The 23739-nt window shown below is 37.9% G+C and overlaps 1 protein-coding gene across 1 annotated transcript in view; it reads right to left on the reverse strand.

The window, feature by feature from the left end:
- BCHE (butyrylcholinesterase) overlaps positions 1-4069 on the reverse strand; it is a 55529-nt gene extending 51460 nt beyond the window's left edge. The window contains exon 1 of the mRNA XM_060767578.2: positions 3922-4069. The gene's annotated coding sequence lies outside the window, so the exon portion shown is untranslated. The remainder of the gene's footprint in view (positions 1-3921) is intronic.
- Between the last annotated feature and the right edge of the window lie 19670 nt (positions 4070-23739).

Below are 23739 nucleotides of genomic sequence, written 5' to 3' on the forward strand. Positions count from 1 at the left end.
ATAGTAGACTTTATGTAAAGCCTCTTGAGGTGATTCATAACAAACCGAAGAGCATTATCTAGCATTAATCTAACCTTAAACTTTATTCACCTAAGAGCCTCTATATCATCTGTGAATTTTATGCTTTCCAGGTGATTTGTGAACATAAAAATGCTCACAAGTTTTGGCACAAGCAAAGCTCAAGGTCCTGTTCCATAGATAGGGTAGCTATGAGTCCTATTTTACTAAGGAAATGCTTCCCTTTGAAGCAATATTAGCAGGTACTCATAGAATCATAGAAGAGACCTCATGGGCCATTCAGTCCAACCCCCTGCCAAGAAGCAGGACAACTGAATTCAAAGCACCCCTGACAGATGGCCATCCAGCCTCTGTTTAAAAGCTTCCAAAGAAGGAACCTCCACCACACTCTGGGGCAGAGAGTTCCACTGCTGAATGGCTCTCCCAGTCAAGAAGTTCTTCCTAATGTTCAGGGTTCTTTCTAATGTTCAAGAACTCATATTCTTGAAGGCATCATTTTGGTGGGATTTGAATAGTTGTCCAGTCTAAGTCTGATCCAAACTAGATCTGAATCAAGTGTTTTTCCAAATCAAATACACCAGTCTAATAAATACATATAGAACCCCAACCTTAAGAATGCTTTTTAGGATTATAAAACATCAACAAAGATGAAGGGCATAATCAAGTAAATGGTACACTGTTTTAAATGCTATTATGTTCACGGATAGTGAGTTAAATGTTTCTCTTCCTGCAGTTGACAAATATGGTCTTAACCATGTTTACTTGCAGCTGGACTGTGTCCTATTTTGAGATATATGATCAAAGTATAAAGTTTAGAAAATATGAGTGTAATATATGAGAAGTGGGAGTACACTTCATATCCAAAGGTAGATCTTTCTTGCACACCCCCACACACATAACATAACTGCCCTTCCTCTTATAAAAAGTGTGAGATTTATGACTCTAAAAATATCAGCAATGATTGATATGTACTGTAATTAATGGATCAAACAAAAAAGTGGAAGAAAGCACTTCATATCAGAATCCATGTGCCGTCGCGCCTAGGGACTATAACTCTTAGTAAAAGAGGCATGGACGTGGAATCTTTCCCCAGGGGATTGCTTCTTGCCCTCCTATAGGAAACTGGAAATCCCAAAGACCAAAACACAACAGATAACTCGAAATGGTATTTATTGTTCACAATGAGTTATCTTTCTCAGGCATAAGCTTAATGTTCCAACAGGGATAAAGGAAATATACTTTACAATCTCTGAAGTCCAAGGAGTTTGCAGCTGAGAATCTTTTCCTGTTTCCTCTTTCCTCAATGGCTGTGAATATCGGAATAAACACAACCCCAGTCCAATGGCCTATGTTGAAGGGACAAGACCTTCCTCTGGTGCCAAAAGAGCCGGTTTGAAGGCACTTGGGTCTCCTCAAAGTTGTCCAGGACGATCTGGACATAAAGCATGAGTCCCAAGGGTAAAAACCTTAGAATTGGTGCTGAGAGGTAATTTAAGCATGGGCTTTTAGAGCCAAGTCTCTTACTCACGTCCATCTGATAGAAACTGATGGCAGATGAAAAAAGGGAAGCACTCCCCTCCTCCAGGAAGAGGTGGAGCCAAACAATTGAGCTTGTGGAAGCAATTTAACTGGTGCAAACAACACTGATTGACAGCTATAAATAACCAATCAATCCAACTATACATAAGCAGGGTAAAAAGGCAGGATTAAGCATGATAAAACAGTTTAAATCTTGCAACTAACAGTTCTACACATAGGTGGCACCACTCGCACCGTCACAATCCAAATTTGTGAAATCAATACACCACCCAAAACAAGTATCACTGAATTCAGCTGACTCCCAAGGAAAGATGCAAAGGACTTTGTCCATATTGTCTTTCCAATACTCTGTCACACACTACTGTTCATTTCAATAGGATGCAATGTATAACAATGTGGTCACCTAAAGCCAACACCAGCTATGGAGCATGTACATTGGTATTTCTAGTAATGACACTATATTTATTAATGACTTGGATGAAGGTTTAGAAGGTATGCTTATCAAGTTTTCAGAGGACATCAAATTAGAAGAGATAGTGAATATCCAGAATACAGATTCAGAATCCAAAACCATTGTAACAGATTAGAGAACTGAGCCAAAATTAACAAAATTAATTTCAACAAGAAGAAATGTAGGATAGTATGCTTAGTCAGAAAAAAATGCATAGACACAGGATAGGTGACACCTGGTTCGACAATAGTACAAGTGAAAAAAATCTTGTCTTAGTGGACAAAAAATTGAACATGAGCCAATAATGTGATGCAGCTAAAAAAGCCAATGGGATTTTGGGCTGCATCATTAGGAGTATAATGTCTAGATCAAGCAAAGTCATGGTGCCTTTCTATTCTGCTTTAGTCAGATCTCACCTAGAATACTGTGCCCAATTCTGGGCACCACAATTCAAGAGCGATATTAGCAAATTGGAAGGAGTCCAGAGGAGGGCAACTAAAATTTTCAAAGATCTGAAGACCATGCCCTATGATAAGTGGCTTAAACTGCTGGGTATGTTTAGCCTGCAGAAGAGAAAGGTGAGAGGAGACATGATAGCAATGCTTGCATATTTCAAATGATGTCATAAGGAAGAGGGAGCAGGCCTGTTTTCTGCTGCTCTGGGGACTAGAAGAATGGGTTAAATTTACAGAAAAAAATATTCCACCTTAACATTAGGAAGAACTTCCTAACCATAAGCGCAGTTCAACAGTGAAGCACACTGCCTCAGAGTGTGGTGGAGGCTCCTTCTTTGAAGGCCTTTAAACAGAAACCAGATGGCCATCTGTTGGGAATGCTTTGATTGTGCTCTTCCTGCATGACAGGGGATTGGACTGGATGGCCAGTGTGGTTGCTTCCAATTCCACAATTCTATGACAAAGGTCATATAAATTATCAATATAATGAAAATGAGCCATTGCATCACTGTCATGTAATGTGGTTTGAGCACTGGACTATGTTTGGAGACCAGGTTTGAATCTCCAGTCAGCTATGGAAACCTATTGGGTCATATTCACAAGCCATGCACTCTCAGCCTCAGTAAAAGGGGAAAAAATCCCCTCTGAACACAGTATGTTCACCTTTGTGTTACCATGCATCAGAAACAATTGAAGGCATACAACAATAGCTCATGTGTTGACATTCTTTTTTCATCAGTCTGTGACTTCATGTCAAGCTACACATGAAGTCCATCAAGGGAAAAAAAGCTGCTGCAAACTAATTTCAACTTACTTTTAATACTTTCAAAAATGCTAGCTACCAGCCCAAAGTTAAACTGCAGTTATTTGGATTAAAACATTTCATTCTGTATTTAAATAGACTCAAGTTAACAGAAAAGAGATTGAAGCAAATATACCTTAGTTTGTTATTTCCAGAATAAAAGAGGTCAGAGGATTCCTTTAGGCTGTCACCCAAATGGAGATACATTGTTAGATACATTTACATTTAAAAAAAAAATATTTCCATTTGGCTTAGCCATGAAAGTTAAACAAAACGTACTTCAGTATTCTCATTCAGTGAAGCAATGCAATTCATTTCAATGATTGTTTCCTCTCTTTGCAAATCTTTAGCCAACCAAGAAATCTATACACAAGGCTATGTAATCTCTATTTAAATTCAGAAAATGGTTGAATTAATAAATGATTTTTCAGTTCAGTTTAATTTACTTAGCCCAGAATCCGTTGAATAATACTATGGTTCGATACACATGCTTGCTTATTTGTTCCATCAGTTCCATTTACAGAATAGACTTTGTATTCCCAGCAGAGCAACAAATGGCCAGAGCACAACACTTTAGCAGACTGCAATTCTCATACAAATCGAGCTTAACTATAACTTATGCTGATAGAGAGAAACGTAAACAGAGAATCTCTTACCCCAGCTTCTATTACAGAGATGCCAAAGTTTTGGGTTTTTTTAAGAGCCAAGCTCTTTGATAGTTCAGCAAAATGCAGTGTTCAGCTGCCTCTTTAAAGCTTGCAAATTGGACCGTGCTGGCATTATAATCAACTGTTTAAGACAAAGCTCGCGAGACTTGGCAACAGCAATTTGATCTGAAGGCAGGCGGTCTTTGTATCTGACATCTGCTCAAAGTGGTTGAAAGGCTTCAAAGTTAACACAAAGAGGGAATTGGAGTGTTCCAAGTTTCCAACCATTTCTCAAAAAAAAAAAAAAGGAAATTGAAAGAAGGAGATATTAATTTATAAAAGCCATTCTCTTAAAATTATCAAGCAGTGCAAGTGCCAAGCAAGTGCAAGTGTAAATAAACACTCTTGCCCCTTTCTCTTTTATATGTTTGCCTTCTGTGTCATTTGCAAGTACATTTTTGTTGGTCTTTTGGTAGAAAGTTGAGATTTAACTACCAAGTGTGGCACAATAAGGATACCACCACTTTATCTTGTATTTATAATATTTTTTGAAGTAATGTTATAAAAATAATTTTAATTGGAAGAATGAATCAGACAAAAGAATAGAAGGCAGAATGGCAGAATACTGAAGATGGATCCCATGTTAGGGCTAAAACCATTGGGTAACTGCATTATGACCCTACTGCATGTTTTTCTTACCATTCTCTTCCTCTGACTCTGAGAATGTGTGACTTGCCCGGGTCTCCCAGTGGTTTTCTTGACGGAGTGGGGATTCAAACCCTGGTCACTCAGAGTCCAAGTGCCAAACCACTACACTATACTATCTCTCATCGAGTTTAGATTAAGAGATAATCTGAAGTGGTGAAACAATTTCAAGTTTCCATGCTATAGAATGCTTTCTTTTTTTAAAGGCTTTTAAAAAATACCTCCTAAATAAAATGCAACTACATGCTTTGCCACATCATGGTGATTATTTACGTCTGTTTAGTGCTTATAGTACCAAGCAATTAAATATGTGAAGGAAGAATGGTCTACCATATCTCTTAAGGTAACAACTATTTTTTTAAAAAAAAATACCACCCCTATTTTCTTAACCTAGCCTATTTTTTCTTTTGCTATGGGATCTATTTTAACATATCCAAAATAGATAGAAATAGATAGACCAATAGATTATAATGTACCTGAACTGTATTGCAACATTCAAGATTCAAGTATGTGCTGACAGTTATCAAAATTAATCAACATATCTGTAGTGAAAACATATTTCTGACACTGGGATACACTTTACCATTAGTGGGTTTTGCTAATGCATGAGGCATACAGACTTATATTGAGTAGTTAGCACATTGTGATAGTGTTCAACGTTAAGCTTGGGAAACGTGATGTTAGTTTACAATGAACATTCATTGTGTAAGGTGTTGTTTGTCTGGAACTAGTAGTAATCACAAAGCCACTTCCCTCCAAAGCAGAAGGGGTAATGGTACCTGCCAAAGGGTGGGTAGCAATACCCCTTGCCATAGGAATAACTGTCCCCAGGAGAACTTCTGAGTGGCGCACACTGTGATCTGAGTGGTGCACACTGTGATGCAGCCCTCGAGGCACACAAGTGTTAGGAATGGTGGTACTTCCAAGGTACAGTAAAGGTGCTGCAACATTATGCTAATACTGAAAATGTGATCTTTTTCACTGACCTGAGCATAATCCACTTAATTTGTGAAAAGCAGAGTATACCTACTATTCAAGAAGTAATTGGCCCTGGATATGTTAAGGATATCAAGCTCTCATTATCCAAGTTATGCTGACAATACTGTTAAAACCGTAAATAACTTTATCTTTCTGCTAATTCTTATAAACAGAAAATGAGCTCAATGTAGTTGATACTACTAATGCTTGCTTGGAAACATCTGGAGATTACCTTTTGAAAACCGCTAGTCAAGGAAAGATATGACTTTGTTAGAAGTCAACCCTTTGAAAAAGTGATGTTTATAAGAATTCATGTAATGGCACACAGGTAATTCAGCTGTTAAGCTGATAAACTATGTCACTGAACTGCCAGGGACAAAGTCCACAACACATTAGAAAATGAATCCACTTTAAATTCAGTTGCTGCCTCCTGCAGAATTCTAGGGTTTGTAGTTTAGGGAGGAGTCTCTAACAGTCTCACTAAACTACAAAACCCCAGAATTCTGCACTAGGCAGAAACTGGATTTAAATTATATTCATTCTCCAGTGTGATGAAGTGAGAAAACGTGCCACTTAAAAAAAAAACATACTTAGCTAGCAGAGTTTTAAAATGTTTCTTTGAAGTAGAAGATGAAATTGCAATTCCAGTTGGCCAAAACATATACTCTCCCTTGAAACCTCTTAGTTCAAAAGATGCACTCAGAGATAAAAAAAAAAGTCTTCTTTAAAAAGTAACGTATCTTTTTTACTCACAAACATCTTGAATTAATTTAGCATACAGACACATTTATAGATAGGATGTAGTTTCTCTGTGTTGAAAACAAAGGGCATCATTCTTAATCAACAATCGTTCATAGTCCAAAGTCTTTAAGAATATATCTTATGAAAGTCCAAACTGTATAATTGTACTCACTGCTTTTCAAAACAAATATATATTATATTGTTTCTGCATAAGTCTAAAAGACATCTGCTTCTACTGAAGTCTAAAAGCATACTGCATCCACCTCCACTGAGGGCTAAAGTGAACTGCTAACATAAAATCTTACTGGTACATTACTGGTACATTACTGGTACATTATTTAAACTGTACCTTACTGGTACATTATTTAAACTGTTATGTTTATTCATATCATGATCTGATCACCATGCTCAATATATCCCATATGCATGGGGGTATTGGGGTAACGATACAAAAGGTTTGCTAGGGTAGACCCTCTTTCACTCAGACTCAGCTCCCCCCCCCCCCGAAACAAGCTCAGCCCCCCACTCCCGAAACAAAATCCTGGCTATGGGCCTGCTCAGTATAATCACATGTTTGTAGCACCTCCTACACCAAAGTGGTACACTTAAACTGGCAAATCAATATATACATACAATACAGGTTAGCAAATATAAACATTAACAAGCAATTAGTGGAGTCTTGGAAAGTTACTGTTTTCAACATAAACAATTTTTTTTGTTATCACAGAAACAGTGACTTTCAAGTTACTCAAGAAATATAGGATCTTAGTACTCACTACTGGTGGGTTATTTTCTCAAGTTGGAGACCCACCACAAAAAATGTGCTGAATTTGGTGTGACATTCTGTAATTATATTCTTATTTATTGTTGCAATATTGCTTATCATAATATGTATCAATTATATTAAAGTTACATAATTTTTTGTAAAGGTTGAAGAGAAGGTGAATAAAACTTCGGTTTTGGAGAGACAATCATGCCATACTAATGGGTGGAATGTAGAAAAAACCTGTGGAAGACCACTGTATATCAAGAAAATAGGTCTCATGGTAGGAATCCTTTGGTACCTATATAAATAGGTAGGTACCATTACTGTGATTGGTGGGGTTAAGAGAGAGGGCCTTCTCAGTGGTGGCCCCTTGGCTGTGGAACTCTCTACCCAGTAATATTATATCAGCCCCCTCCCTTCTGGCTTTCAGAAGGCAACTGAAAACATGGCTTTATAATCAAGCCTTTGGAGAATAATTGTAGTGCAACAGATGGATACAGAGTCTATGCAATGACTATTGGAATGGCCCTGGATTACGATTGTGGATGGTGTGGTTTTAATAGTGAATGTAATGCTTTAAAATGGTTTAATGCGCAATAATTTTAATTTTAATTAAAATATTTATTTTAATTGTACTTTGTATTAAGTTATTGCATAGTTGCTTATGTGTAAAGTTGCCTTGAGTCCCCTTCAGGGTTGAGAAGGGCAGGGTATAAATATGCTAAATAAAATAAATAAATGTGCCACAATTGTGCCATCCACTGGGCTTATTAATGTTTTGATTCATCATTCATCAGCTCATTGACTGAATCTTTTCTAGTTAGAATTAACTAACAGGGATACAGTCTTCTGCCTGTCTTCTTCAATTCAGACATTGCCTCCTTTACAAAATATTTGCCTAGATAAGCTGCTATGGCATTATTAAGACATTAGCTGAAACAAATTCTCACTTATCCCTTGTGGTAAGACACTCTGTTCCTATGTGTATTGAGGAGTAGGCAAATTAAACAATGCAACAGCATGACAGAGTTGATATACTCACATATTGTCATGGAGAGAAAACTTATATTTCCAATGATATGTATGTTCAACTGTACTACTTACATTTAAGCAGAAGATGTTACTGAGAAAACTGTGGAACTGGTGATGGAGCAAAGTTTGGCAAAACATAAAAAAACTGCAAGTTGAAAAAAAACCCATTAATTTTTAAACCTGAGAGAACACCTGCCTAGAAAGAAACCTCTAGGTTAGTGTTTCTCAAATTGTGCTTCTCCAGGAGTTTTGGATTTCAGCTCCCAAAATTCCAAACACCTGGAATTGTCTGGGATTTCTGGGAATTGAAGTTCAAAACGCCTAGAGAACACAATTTGAGAAACACTACTCTAGGTCCTTGACTTTGACTCTATGGTCACCTTCTCCTAGAGTTGTACCAAAGGACTCAGAGCAGGGCTTCTTATATCTTTTTTTTCCCATGATTTCTCTCTATCAGATTTTTTTTCAGGTCCCATAATATATAAAAACAAAAAATAGTTGTGCAAATCAAATATTTACTGATAATAAATCATAAAGAAATTTAATTTTTCAACAAATGTTTGGTATAAATATAATTTTGCTAACATGGTCTCATAAAAATATAGAATCACTGAGTTGGATGAGACCTCAAGTACCATTCAGTTCAACCACCTGCCATGCATTAACACATAATCAAAGCACTCTCAACAGATGACAATCTCTTAAAAACCACCAGAGAAGAAGATATCCAAGAACAAATATTCTACTGATGTACAACTCTTGCCATCAGAAGCTTCTTCCTAATGTTGAGGTGAAAATTCTTTCTCTGCAACTTGAATCCACTATTCCATGTGGGTCTCAAGAGTTTTAGAAAATAAGCTTCTGAATTTGCAAAGATTGCTAAAAAGGTAAGGGGATTTTCTGGCTGCCCTCCTCCTCAAAGGAGGCTTGTACAGAATAGCTTTGGGCCCTTCCACACAGCCATATAACCCAGAGTATCTGCTTTGAACTGAGTCCACACTGCCAAATATCCCAGTTCAAAGCAGATAATGTGGGATTTTATTCAGCTGTGTGGAAGGGGCCTTTGTTGTAGAAGAGGGGAGGGTGGAAGAGAACAAAAGAAAGGAGGAGAAAGTAGAAAGGGAGAAGTGGAGGATGACTTTGTAGTTCTGGTTCTCTTGCTTTCTTTTTGCCCATGTAAGAAAAAGGCTCCAATGGGAAATGGGGAGGGGGAGGAAATTTGCATGTGGTCTGACTTTCTGGTAAGCATCAGGAAAAAAGAGATGAGGCAGCAGAGGTAGGACAAAACAAAAAGCAGCAGTAGAGGAAGAGGCACCACATTAAGTTATGTGATCCCAAAACGGGTGCAACTCCAGATTTAAGAAGGTTATAGAAAACACCTCTCTAGAAATGTCAGTGTTCTCCTGCATAGCTCTATGATCAGTGTCTGTTGTTAGTTGACCATAGAGTCTCAATAGAGGGCAGAGAGATTTCTAGAAAGAATATAAAATCAAATATGTGAATAATCAAATGCACAAAAATTAAACCTGAAAATATGGAGGGCTGCTTGTATAAACTGTTTTTTCCCAATTTTAAATGGTCAAGATTAAAGGGAGGTCTTTCGAACTTAACTATTTCTGCAAGTGGAATGAGGAGAAGGATGCCCTCTTTCTGATACAGCCCCCATCCCAGGACTGCTCCAGAGGGCAGAAAAATCTTCTGGAATCTGTTGCTGGATATTACAGAGATTCCAGGGAAGGAACGTTTAGTCATATCTGCAAACATGATGCTGAATCTTTGCCTTTGCTTTGAAGTTTACTTTGTTGCTCAATTTCAAAAGCTCAGTTTGAAGCCTAAAGAATTTTTGATTAACTGAAGAGTAATCCAGCTACTCCTCTACCTTTCAAAGTCGTCAGAGGGATACTCATTATATCTGAAATATCACAGAACTTACAACAGAAACAACAGCCGATACAAAATGAAGCCCTCTAACGCCAACACCATCACTCTTTTTTTCTTTTCCTGTATGAGCCAGCTTGGTGAAGTGTGTTGACTATGATTCTGGAAACCAGGGTTCAATTTCTTGCTTGGTCATGGAAACCAGGTGAGTGATCTTGGGTTAGGCACACACTCTCAGCTCCAGATTGTTATTTGATAGAGACACTTTAGGATCATTCTGAGTCAGAAATGACTTGAAAGCACAAAGCAGAAATAATTTTAAAACGTATTTCCCTATTGCAGCAAATGGAACTTCAAAAACTAAAATGTTGGGCATTTTGGTTGACCAATAAAAATATCTCTCTTTTATGGACAGCTAGTTCAGCTTTCAGATGCAATTGAAAACCCATTTCTTCTGTCAGGCCTACCTAGTCAATATTAAATTGTGAATTTCAATCTGGACTTTATTCGTGGATTTTAACATGCGTTTTAAATCTGTGTATGTTGTTGTATGTCTTTAAATAGTGTTTTATGTCTTGTTTAAATAATGTGGTATGCTGTCTTGAGCCACAGGCAGGGGTAGGTAATAAATTCATTGTGATGATGATGGATTTAGTTTTATCTGGCAAGTAGATCTTAATCTGTATGTTCAAGTATGGAGAATGAACATGCAAAACATATAATGAAAATGTTCGATACTTTGGCATTTATAATCTAACAGGCTTACTGTTTCAGCAACAGTGGATATATACAACATGGCTAAATATTATTTATTTATTTACCATATTTATACCCAGCCCTGCAGGGGACTCAGCGCGGCTCACATATATAGGCACTGGCAGCAATTTGATGTCATACAAACATACATCAGAAAAAAAACCATATACCTTAAAACAATCATTAAAAATTATCAAACATTAAAACCACTTATTTAAAATCACACAAGCCAATATCATAGTCCAATATCATTAGAATAGTATTGCATAAATTTGGTGGATACATGGATAATTATTTGCCTTTGTTTTGGCAGTCTGTGATGCTCTTTCTCTCCCTGAACCCTTAACTAGTTTAATTAGGTTTACACAAAACTTTTAACAAGGTTTTCTTTTCTGAGCCTTATTTTTCTTAAGGCCCTAGTTTATAGAAAATGGTGCCAATGCTGTGAACTAGTGAAAAGTTTGAGTTCAAATACTTTTTGCCTCTAGCTGAGTCTTTAACTATATTTTGTTTGCTGCTCTCAATGCATCCTTAGTGCATTTAAAAACTCTCCAGTGAGCAGTTTAACACTTCCATGCTCCCATGAATGCAAATGATGCTGCAGATAACATTTTACCTGAATAAAGTAGTAAATTTAAATGCTTGGAGAGGGAGATTGGAACCCTCAACTGGGACTCGGTTGCAATTATTGTTGTGATTATTGCTTGTTCCTTTGAGCCCAGTAGTGCTGAGATTGGTAAAATTTAAGCTTACAGCAACTGCAGATAAGAAATTGTACTATCTACTTTCTAAGAAGAGACTCACTGCAATCCTCAGGGTGTCTACTCAAAAGTAACCCCTATATAGTTTGTTCAGTCTTCAGGTTACTGAAGGAAACAGATTATTTGGCTCTAGTATAGTCTTGATTTAGACCTGGTTTGAGGACAGGATCAGCCTTGACTCCCCGCACCCCCAAATATATTGATATAAAGATTTAAGCATTGATTTTGGACTGTAACATGGTCCCCTTGCAGCTATGCTGTAGTGTGCTACCAGATGATATCCTGTCCCCACTGCTATTACCACTTCAGCACATTAATTAAATTCTACTGAGCTAGCCACTTAAGAAACGGCAACCCACTGTATTCATTACATGACATAGGCTTCAAATATAAGGTAGAGATACCTTCACATTTCTAAATTGTTTTGAAGGGTTAAGCTTTCTAAGCTGGTTGGCAAGTTACTTTTTTGTACATTATCCACATTTTTCCTATCACAGAGATGTGAAGTGATGATTCTCCCTATTCTCTGCTTTAAAAGGAAACAGTTATTGATTTGTGGGAGGAGCTGAAGTGCCCTTTTGAGAAAAAAGCTTACCACTCTGTTTTGCTCACCTTCGTTCTTTCCACGTAGGGAAGGAAAGAGAGAGAGATGTGGGGAGGATGGCTGGCCTGGCAGCGGAAGGAAGGAGGACCACTGGCTTCATCCGGAGACAGAAATCTCCTCCTCATTTCTTTCTCTTATTTCCCCTTTCTTTTCATCTTCCTCCTTTTTCCCTTCTTTTCTCCTTTCTACTCCCCCTTCCCTCTCTTCTTTCTTCTTTTCTTCCCTTATTTTTCCCCTTTCTTCTCTTCTTTATTGTTTTTTCTTTCCCTCTTCTTTCCCCTCTTTCTTATTTCCTTGCCCTCTTTCCCCTTTCCTTCCCTTCTTCCCCCCTTCCTTCTGTTCTATCTCATTCCCAAGCTTTCCATCTTTTCTCCCTTCCCTCTCATCATTCTCCTTTTCTTTCTTATCCCTCTTGCTTTCTCATTTATTTTCTTCTTTCTCCTTCCCTTCCCTTCCCTCCTTTTCCTCCTTCTTTCTCATTTCCCTCCTTCCTTTCCACCTTTCTTCCCTTCTTTCTCCTTCCCTTCCATCTCTTCTTTCTCCTTTTCTTCCCTCCTTCCATGCTATACTTTCCACCTTATTTCTCCTTTCCATCCTTTCCACTTTTCATCCATTTTCTCTCTTCCCTCCCTTCTTTCTCCCTTCCCTTCTTTCTTTGTCTCTTTCCCTTTCTATGCCATTCTTTCCCCCTCCCATCCCTTCCTCCCCTTTTCCTCCAATCTTTCCCCTTTCCTTTCTATTTCTTCTTTCTCTCTTCCAACCCTTCTGTCATCCTTGCCTCCTTTGTTTCATTACCCCTTGTCTCCCTTCTTTCTTTGACACATTCCCTTCTTCCTTCTACTCCTTCTTTCCTTCCCCCATCCCTTCTTTCATCCTTATATCCCTTATCACATCCTTCTACATGACTGGATCCCACAACAGTGCCATTCTAGGCATTCACTTGTGCTTTATTTTAATATATACACATTGCTTCACTTGAGCATTTCCATTGTCATTATGTTGCATCTGTGAGCTTTGGTTGCTATGCAGAGAAATGGCTGAGGGTTGAAAGGAGCTTCAGGAGCTATTCAGAAAAGGGATGGAGCCAATGTAGGTCTAAGGTAGGAAGGAATGAGGGAGATCAAATGGAGGCTTCTCAGGAGCTATGGAGGGGTCCAACCACACTAAGTGAGGGCAGAGTTTCTCAAAACCCTGATCTATGTGAACCCACTTAGAAGTGGCCCTTTAGGGATATGGAGACCCTCCACCATCGATCTGCTGGTTGGACTCAAATTAATTATCTCTGTTACGTTTGGTTCACATTACGAAGATTCAAAATTCAGTCTTTAAAAACTACTTAATTAAAGCAACTTCCTGGAAGGGCAATTTTGCCAGTCCCCCCTCCCCCCCCTATAACTTTCAGATTTTTTTTAAAAAAAATCAAGTACTGTTAACTAAATTTCTGAAAATATTCCAAAATTGTCCTTAAGTGGGGCTGAGATAGTGAACTTTTCGGTGGTACAATGCATACAAACTTTGTTTTATGCAAAGCATTATTTAAAAATACTGTATAAAATTACTTTCGGGCTATATAGTATGTGCAAGGTGTCTATAAAATATACATAATTCCCCCAGATATAGCATATGTATGTATATGCAAATATGTGTATTCCTCAGTATAAAATTCTTCCAGAACAGACGGTACTGTCAATATGTGATTATGCTAAGGGTGTACTCATGAAGATATCATCATGAACATCTGTGCAACATTTCCAGGAATAGGTCACAATTCCTTCACACTGTGGAACACATCATGGCACCATCTGCTTGAGCAGCATGAGTTGTCAGAAAGGTGCTTTAGTGTTTTATGCATTTTAACAGTGCTTCGCTTCATTTTTTAACCATGTTGTAAGCCGCCTTGAGCCACAAGGAGAGGCAGATAATATATAAATAAATTGTTTTTACTATAGTTTGTTGTAGATTTTTGGGCTGTATGGCCATGTTCTAGAAGCATGCTCTCCTGATGTTTTGCCCACATCTATGGCAGGCATCCTTAGAGGTTGTGAGGTCTGTTGGAAACTAGGAAAATTGGGTTTATATATCTGTGGAAAAAACTCTTTTCTATTGGAGCTAGGTGTGAATGTTTCATTTGGCCACATTGATTAGCATTTGATGGCCTGACACTTTTTATGGTGGCTTGTTACTGACTGGGGGAATCCTTTGTTGAGAGCTGATTAACTGTCCCTAATTGTTTCTTGTCTTGAGTTCCCCTGCATTTGAGTGTTGTTCTTTATTTACTGTTATAATTTTAGAGTTTTTAATACTGGTGGCCAAGCCAGATTTTGTACATTTTCATGGTTTCTTCCCTTCTTTTGAAATTGTCGACGTTTGTGGATTTCAATGGCTTCTTTGTGTAGCCTGACATGGTAGTTATTAGAGTGGTGCAGCATTTCTGTGTTCTCAAATAGTATACTATATCCAGGTTGGTTCATCAGGTGCTCTGCTATGGCTGACTTCTCTGGTTGAAGTAGTGTGCAGTGCCTTTTATTCTCCTTGATTTGTGTTTGGGTGCTGCATTTGGTGGTCCCTATGTAGACTTGTGCACAGCTTCATGGTATATGGTAGACTCCTGCAGAGGTGAGAGGATCTCTCTTGTCCTTTGCTGAACGTAGCATTTGTTGGATTTTCTTGGTGGGTCTGTAGATACTTTGTAGGTTGTGTTTCTTCATCAGCTTCCCTATGCGGTCAGTGGTTCCCTTCATGTATGGCAAGAACACTTGTTCTCTGGCTGGATCTTTGTCTTTACTCTCATGGCTCGTTTTCGGTCTTGTAGCTCTTCAGTGATTCTGGCCATGAAAGACTTTGACAATATATTATTACTATATTATTATTATTATTATTATTATTATTATTATTATTATTATCATTATCATCATCATCATCATCATCATCATTATCATCATCACCCTCTATGGTGTTTTATGGTACACTTTGTTTAGTTTATATGATGGGAAGAACATGAATGTGAACATGGCATAATATGCATGCTGTGAATCATTGATGCCCAGTCTGGCAAAGAACTAGGAGTTCACTAAAAGCATGGCACATTCCATAATTATCATAGCATTTTCAAGGGACAATTTTAAAATGCCAGAATTTTTTTTACCACATTGAGTCATAATTTCATATTAATAATACACAGTGGAAAATGTGATTTAAACTTCAGGAAATTTATGTCTACGGTTACAGAAGGTAACTATGCAATGAAGAAGATATCTGTTGTTATAATGTGTGAAATGGAGTGTCAGACACCTTTGTTTTCTTGTCATGGATCCTTGATGCACTGCTTTTATAACTCTAAAGACTAGAGATGTTGACAGAATGATTCCTAACGTTGCATTATATATAATGTCAATAATAACTATAGAACTATTAACTAGTAAGGCAGTTTCCCATGAAGCCTTCAATCAACGTGAACTTTTTCGTTATTCACATATCTTCCTTTGACATGGGATTAAACATCTTCACAGAACAAAGATATTACTCAACTCTTGAAGACCAATATTTGAAGAAAGAGAGAACAATGCATGCTATCCTGATTAAATGCATTCTAAATTTATTTAGAATGCATTTTATTTATTTATTTATTTACTGTATTTGTATATCGCCTTTCTCAACCCGTAGGCGACTCAAGGCAGTTAACTGGGCAAAATTCAATTCTTACAATGTCATAAATACAATTAAAAACATAACATATAATAAAAACTAAACAAATCAATAGGATATAAATTCATAGTGTCTCCTCATTAAAAACGTTGGTCCTATTCCCAAAAATGTGAAGTAATCGTTAATAATAATATTAATAATAATACTTTTATTTTTTACCCGCCTCACCTCATGGCTCGAGGCAGGTTACAACATTGCTAAAAACATACAGTCTTCTAAAACATTCTACAAAATACACATTTTAAAATATATTTCTACAAAAATATATTAAAATACACAGAACAAATATTAAACATAAGATGCGAGTTTAAAATTCATGATTAAATTTGTCTGGGTAGATCTGCCAGAAGAGATAGGTCTTTAAATGTGTTTTAAATTCTGACAGCTCATTTAGCTATCAGAGCTCTTCTGGCAGGTAGCTCCACAGTCTTGGGGTGGCTGATTAAAAGGTCCTCTGGATGACGCCAGTCAGATTTTAGCAACCTGGAGCCCCCCCCCCCCCCGAGGATCTAAGTGTTCAGGGTAGATTGTACGGGAAAAGGCAATCCTGTAGGTAAACCTGGACCCAAACCATGTTTAGGTCCATTTAAGATGGTGTGGCAATGAATTAGTTAAGTTGATGGAGCAATGAAATATCACAACAGAGAAAGACTCTAATCTTCCATAATACTACAAGTAGCATTGCTTGGGCCTCTTCTTTACTCTCTGAATAAGATGCACAAAGAAAAGTGATACTTATTTCTTCTTTCAGTTCTTTATTTCAAACATAGGTCACTATCTTTCTTGTCCTCCTGCAGAAGGAAAGCAGAAGTTGGAAAGATTCCTTTTAGGGACTACAATGTTAAGAGTCACCTTGTCAGCACAAACATCCCAAATGGATGATTCCCCCCTCCCCCCACGATGGTCTGCCTCCAGGGGCAAACTAAGAATGGGCAACTTGGAAGTCCCTGAACAGACTCAGAAGTGGAGTGGGCAGATCAAAAGACAACCTGGAAAAATGGCACTATATTAAAAAAATCCTCCACCTTGTGAGACTGTAGAGCAGAGCAAACAACTCTGCACCTGTATGCTTGTCTACAATGCCCTGCCTCATGCACAGAAGAAGAATTGGTTAAAGCTACAGACAATGCAGTTGCTTTTGCCCCTTTTTGGTCAAAAATTACTTAGCCGTGTGTGCTCCCTCTATTTTATCAGTCTTTATACTTATTTATGTAATGCTTTTGACATGAAATAAATAAATAAACATGCATATTGTCCAAGGCACTGATTTCCAACCTTTTGTCCTTCGGATGCTTCAGACTTCAGCTTCCAGAATTCTAGGCAGTTGGCCAAATTAGAGCTTTTGGAAATTGAAGTCCCAAACACCTGGTGAACCAAATACTGGGAACCACTGATCTAAGGTATTCTGATAGTACAAAAAGTAATTTCCTAAGTTTTGTTATAAAGGATGCTATGGATCTCGTCACATGGCCGGTGGTGGCTGACAGCAGTGCTTCTCTTAAGGACAAGCCATGGAGACTTTGATTTGCTGGCCGGCAGGGCAATCATATCGAGGGAAGAGAGGAGCGCACATACTGTGCGACCTCCCCCCATGGATCTGACATGGATCTGGAAACATGGGAAGCCTACTTTGTTGGCTGATCTGGGGAGGGGGGCTGCACATACTACATGCTCTCCTTGCTTCCTTTGATTTAATTGTTCTGCCAGCCAGCGAGGCAAGACAAGGGCCCCATGCCTCACCCTTGATAGGAGCACAGCCACTGGCCATTGCCAGCTGTGTGACGAAGTTGTAGGTCAACAAAACCAATAGTAGAGCGGATATTTGGGAGGAATATGCACAGCACTCGTGTTAACATCACAGCCTCTGAATAATGTGTATAAAGGATCCTGATATGGCATATTCTGGATGATAAATAAATACCTTTTCCCTCCCTCAGAAGAAGTCACTTTCCCCTTTTATTTTTGAATTAGCAGATGAGCTCCATTGCTGACTTTCATCCAATGGACTGCTGCAGTTCAGCACATTTCTCCAAACGAGCTAAGAAAAAAGATGTTATTCTGTTGGGTAGATGCAGCATGAAGGGAACTTTGTGGGCATTGCAGAACCTTTTTACAGTTACAGGTCTGTATGTGGAGACTCTCCAAAGTCGAACTGGATTTCTTTAATCCACTTCCTGATTTGGATTGTGTGGTTGAGTAGAAGCAGCACATGTTTTCTCCATAATTTTTCCTTCCAGGCTTTAGGGAGCAGCAATAATCACTAGATTTACTTGGCTAAGATTTTTGTAACCCCCACTTTCCTTTTCTAAAACTGCTCACAAATTTGTCATCATTTTTGAACCTGTCCTTTTTTAAAAATAAATAGTTTTGAATTTAAGCTTAAACACTCCTCCTAGACTATAGAGAGGGGTCAGTTTGCAGTTCACATTTGGCTCATCCTCTTCCTTCTTTCTCTTCAATCACAGCGATTTGGTATCTCACCAGAAGCCTGCAGCTACCCGCAGCTAATCAGTAGCTTGTATAGATGGGATGGTTACTCTGTGGACCTCAGGAGCGCAGTCTTCACTGAAGTCCACCAGAGGAGTATAAATTGGATTTCCTGATGACTCTCTGTCAATCTGGCTTCAATATCCTTTTCATTCTCACTCTCTGGTATGCATTTCATGTCTCTATTTTTTTCTCAAAACTTTGACAGTATGGTATGGGACCAAGTATAGATTTAAAGGGATATAGGGACTGAGTGCCCAAGATCACCTTGCACTCACTATGGGGTCCCTAGGAGACCTTGGGTGTGCAGGTGAGCTAAATCATACCCAACTTAACATTTTTTAATCTGATACACACCCAGGTGACAAGGATGATACACACTGACTTTGCACCCATGTGGATTTCAACAATATCATTCCATGATTCCTCAGCAACTAAGTAAGGGTGGTGGTTTTGGTCAAATAGGCAGATTATCTGATTTTGGAATCCTTGCCTCATGTTTGCCCAACACAACTACTTTGTTTTAGTTAAACCATCTCATTAGTATTTCAATTGTTTTGGAGGGGATTTCTTGAGGTCTTTTGCCCGAAGCAGCATTTGATCAGTCAATCTACACATGCCACAACTAGGAGACTGATGGTAAAAAGGGAAATGTTACAGGGAGAAAGGGATTTGATCTTCCGATCTTTTTGATATCCCTGTCTGTGGTTTCAGGTCACTGACTCTGTAGCTCCAACCAAAAAGGAGGAGACAATAAATCCCAATGAATTTGGCTTCCTTGATTGAGTCTATCCACCTGTAATGTGTTCTTCCTCTTTTCCTACTGCCTTATACCTTACTAAATATTTTTTTCTAATGAATCATGTTACTCTTACTTGCTCTAAAATACTTTTTATGTGGTACAAGAGTGATAGAAGTAATGGAAAAGGCAATGATGACTGATCCTTGGTTCCCCATCACTGGGAATTTTATTCAACTACATCTATTGAATTTTGAGAGTTCATGAACTATTGCCTCATATCTTCAAATATTTTTTTAATTTAATTTTGTTTAAATAAGGCATATTCCTCAGGAAGTTAACAAACACGATTCTGGATTTTTCTCCTCTGCACTCCTGTGGATACATAATCTTGATCCAAAAGTTTCTTTGAACTGGATCTAGATTGATATAATAAAAGATATATATACATATACATATACATATATATATATATATAGAGAGAGAGAGAGAGAGAGAGAGAGTTTATCTATGCATACATCAGGTGCTTCTCAAAATTCTTCAACACCGATTTTATTCCTAATATCAGCCTTTTGGCATAGTACACCAACATGGGCTTTAGTGTTTGCCTGGACTGAGAGGTGCCCAGAGCAGGTATATCAATTATGTTTATGCATAATTCATATTGCTTAATACCATATAATGCCAATGGTGACAAGACATAAAAGGAGATGAGGACTGTAGGATTTAGTCTGTTTGCAATAAAGATGTCCATACTCCTCCAGGCAAAAGGAGAAACTTAACAGCAGCAACAGCATGTTGACTCATTGGCTTAAACCTGACAGACGTTAACACTGTCAAGTTGATAATTAACGTCGTCTCTGCGAGGGTTAGAGAATGAGAAAGTAAAGCTCCTTAGTGCAAACAGAAATAGAATAATAAAGACAGTTGGGCTACCTAAAAAAGAAATTATATGTTATGGTTGTTCATTGGAAAACTGAAGGAAAGGACAATTGAATAGAAATGCCAACATCAAAGTGTTGTTGCTATGCCCTAATTCTCAGAGTATACCTGGATTCAAGTATCTTTTCAAATGAGGTCACTGGTTGCTAATAAATACGTGTTTTTAAAACAGTCACGTGAGATATTCCATGGTTTGATATCCCCTCCTTTCTTTTATTTTCTTCTTGTTGTTGATCATTATTTCATATTTTTTTCTGTATGAAGATAAAAATGAGTGAATAGAAAAGCATGCTTCCTTTCTAGCATTTATTCATGTATACCCAGGTGTGGAAAATACAACATGCAATAATTTTCTTCACGGATATTCATTTGTCAAAATATGGCCTTCTTTAACAGAGTTTTGTTCACACTTACAGAATTTGCAGGATTTGGGCATTCCTGGAATTCATGTAACAATGAAATCCATGTGGAATCAAATATTCCTAGTCTAAAGGAAAATTGCATAGCTTTGGGAAGTTAGATGAAGGCAACATTTTCATTTTTATCATTCTGGCCGTTTGGTTATTGACACATTTGCCTGTCAAGGGAGACAGTCTTTCCTTCTGCCCTCTTTGTTCTACAGTATTGCCAAAACAAAACAATATGAACCACATCTTATCTTTTTCAAAATGACAAATGTAAAGAAAGTACTTTATCTATGGCCCAATTCTTTTCCTTACCTTCTTGTCATGAATATTATTGATTTGTTTTGGAATGCCAAAGATTTCTCAAGAAGAGTCATGAATCTAAATTCAAATTTTGAAGATCAGTGGGGAAAAGCAATATCTCTCTGCCTCACCAATATTGCAGGCTTGGTGGAACGTTCAAAACCTTAGTTTTTGGAGTCAAAATTATGAATGTTGATATGACCCATAGATAAGTCAAGGGTTATTCCACAGAGACAGGAAAACACCATTGCCAGGGAGGCAGCTACCCAAGCCCTACTGCCATTTCCCTATCCAAGCATTCAAAAAGGCCAAAAACAGAGTCATGGTGGAGAGCATAGCGGGAGCCATGCTTATTTTTGGTTCTTCTGGGGTAGAGTAAGATTGTGCCTTTTACCACTCAACTCAGAGAAGGGATGGTTCCTTTATTGATAAGAGTCAAGGTACAATATACATACAGACCTGCAAATAAGTATACCCGGATTTTTGAGGTTGCTTTTTTTGACTAAAAATTCTAGGCTTATACATGTTACTTGCAATTGGTTCATTTCCCTCATAATGAAAGCAGTTACACTGCATAATGATTTGAACAAGAAAGAACATCACACAGTCTGTAGAACCACTGCTGTTTTATTTATTTGGTTTCAGTTTGCTTAATTTAGTAAGTATAGGGATGTGTAAAAAGAATATTACATGATTCGAGCAATTGCTTGAGGAAGTGCCTTGTGTTCAGTTGTGGCTGCTTAAGGAGTGGTGATCAGATGGATGGGACGAGAATGATACACAATCCAGAACCTACAGCATTTGCGTTCTTGTTTTGGACCGGGTCTAATACTTTTGAGAAACTGGAAAGTAGTGAGTCCCTTTATAAGATGTAACTATAATAGAATTCACAACTATGGCCTTAGATTCAACATCATCATAGTACCTGTGCAATGGAATTTCCCCCCTATTATTTTCAGTTGTCAGCTGAAACGTGGTCCAAGAGAAGTTATATGGAGGCTGCAGGAAAGAGGAGAAATTTCTACACACCACATTTGCTCACAAAAGCATTTATTTCATCAGATATCCATTATCATAAGGTGGAAATGATGGTGCTCTTCAGATGTTGTTTGACTACAATTTCCAACATCTCTATCCAGCATAGCCAATGGTGAGAAATGTTGTAGCTACCATTGAGTAAAATCTGAAGGGCTGCATTCTACATCTACATCTACATCATGCCTTATTGGATTTAGGGATATGAGTCTCCTTATGGAGAGAAAAAACGGGATATAAATAAGCATAATAATAATAATAATAATAATAATAATAATAATAATAATAATTGCAGATAATTAGTGCTGAAAGCTAACATTTCAAAACTGCATTGTTGAAAGAAAAAGGTAGCATGGAATGGGAGAGCAAACATATATATTGGCTTGAGTTTTGGGAAAGAAACGTAGGATATATTTCCAAGAGTTAGCATGTTTTGACTATCAATGAGGGACCTCATCACAGGGCTACACTGAGTGAGTCTCTGTCCTGACCATCTTGAAAGCACCCTAGAATGGAGCCCTGAGGCTTCCTGTTCTCATAAAATAAGCTGGGGAAAACTCAGGTGGAGCTGGGCAGCAACAATTTTTCCCCATGGGATGGGGAAGGGGGTGATGCAAGGTGCGAAGCAATGGTTTCCCCTGCTACCCAATTTGCTCCACCACCCCATGGATGTCCCCACTTTCCTCTGGTTTAAGGACCTCAATGTGATGAGGTTCTAAGACTCCAGGGGAGCAGAGTCTGAAATGCTAATCAGCCATTAAAGCCCATGAGGTGATCTTGGGCAAGTCACATTCTTTCTGTTTAAGCAGGAGCCAATAGCAATCTCCTCTGAATACACCTGGCCATTAAAATTTCTGACAGGGTTACCATAAGTTGTAGCCAGACAACATCAATAGCAATATGCATGCAATGAACAATATTCAGCCAAACATATTTGGCAATTTCTGTGAGTTTAGGAAATATTACTTCAAGTGTCAATTGTACACTCCTTGGATAATCAAATTTATATTTAAAGAAGCAGGAAATTATTGTACCACAGTACTAGAATGGGGAATAGCAGTTTGTGATCTGTAGTCACTGTACCTGGACTTTGCCTCCAAGGCTGAAACATGGTAAGAGTTGTATCCTATGCAGGATGCCTATCTTAAAGGTTTTTTAGGACAGCAACCAACCTAGGTATGATCTCTTTTGATATAATAGGAGATTGGCCTATTTATTGATATAAGAGGGAATCTTTGGTATTATACAATGCATGATACCTTAAGAATCAATCACAGTTGCAGTTGCATTCAATTTAAAAATGCAAAATGCAAGAAATGAGAAATAAAAACATATCCATACTTTTCCAAGCTTAATTCTTGCCCCAATTCCTACTTCTCACCTTGAAGATCACAAAAGAGACAACATCTTGAAATGTGTCAGCCCTCAAGTACATCACTTACATAGTTCAACAAATGCTTCAGATCCATGTTTTCCTTTGTGAAGAGCTATCCAAAGAATTATATTGTAACCTCCTCCTATCCATTTTAAGTGTGGCCTTTGGTGTAACAAATAGTCCATCCTTCAATTCATCATTGTTCAGCTTTCTCAGAAACTACCAGCTACCATGGTGATGATATTATTCATCTATCATATCACTTGCAGATGCATTTGTTCAGTAACAGAAAATTCTCCAACACCAAGGAAAACAAAATGTAATTAATTGGACTTTTTAAAAATCCCTCTGAGCCCCATTTTTCCATTGTTCCATTCCAAAACACAGTCCAAGTAATGACAAATGCCCTGAAGAAATATATTGAATACAGACATGCTCAAACCAAATGTATTTTGCTTTGTTTCATTATGACAGCAAGAAGCGCCTCGTAAGATAAACTTGGGTGTTTTCTTCCCCACTCTACACTTGGTACATATTGTGCATTTTATAACTTATTGCAGCTTTTCCATTCTAGCCAGGTGCCTCAGGCTAATCATTTGGAACAAAGCTGAGCTCC

This window comes from Anolis sagrei, chromosome 3, assembly GCF_037176765.1.
Source record: "Anolis sagrei isolate rAnoSag1 chromosome 3, rAnoSag1.mat, whole genome shotgun sequence".
NCBI classification, from domain to species: Eukaryota; Metazoa; Chordata; class Lepidosauria; order Squamata; family Dactyloidae; genus Anolis; species Anolis sagrei.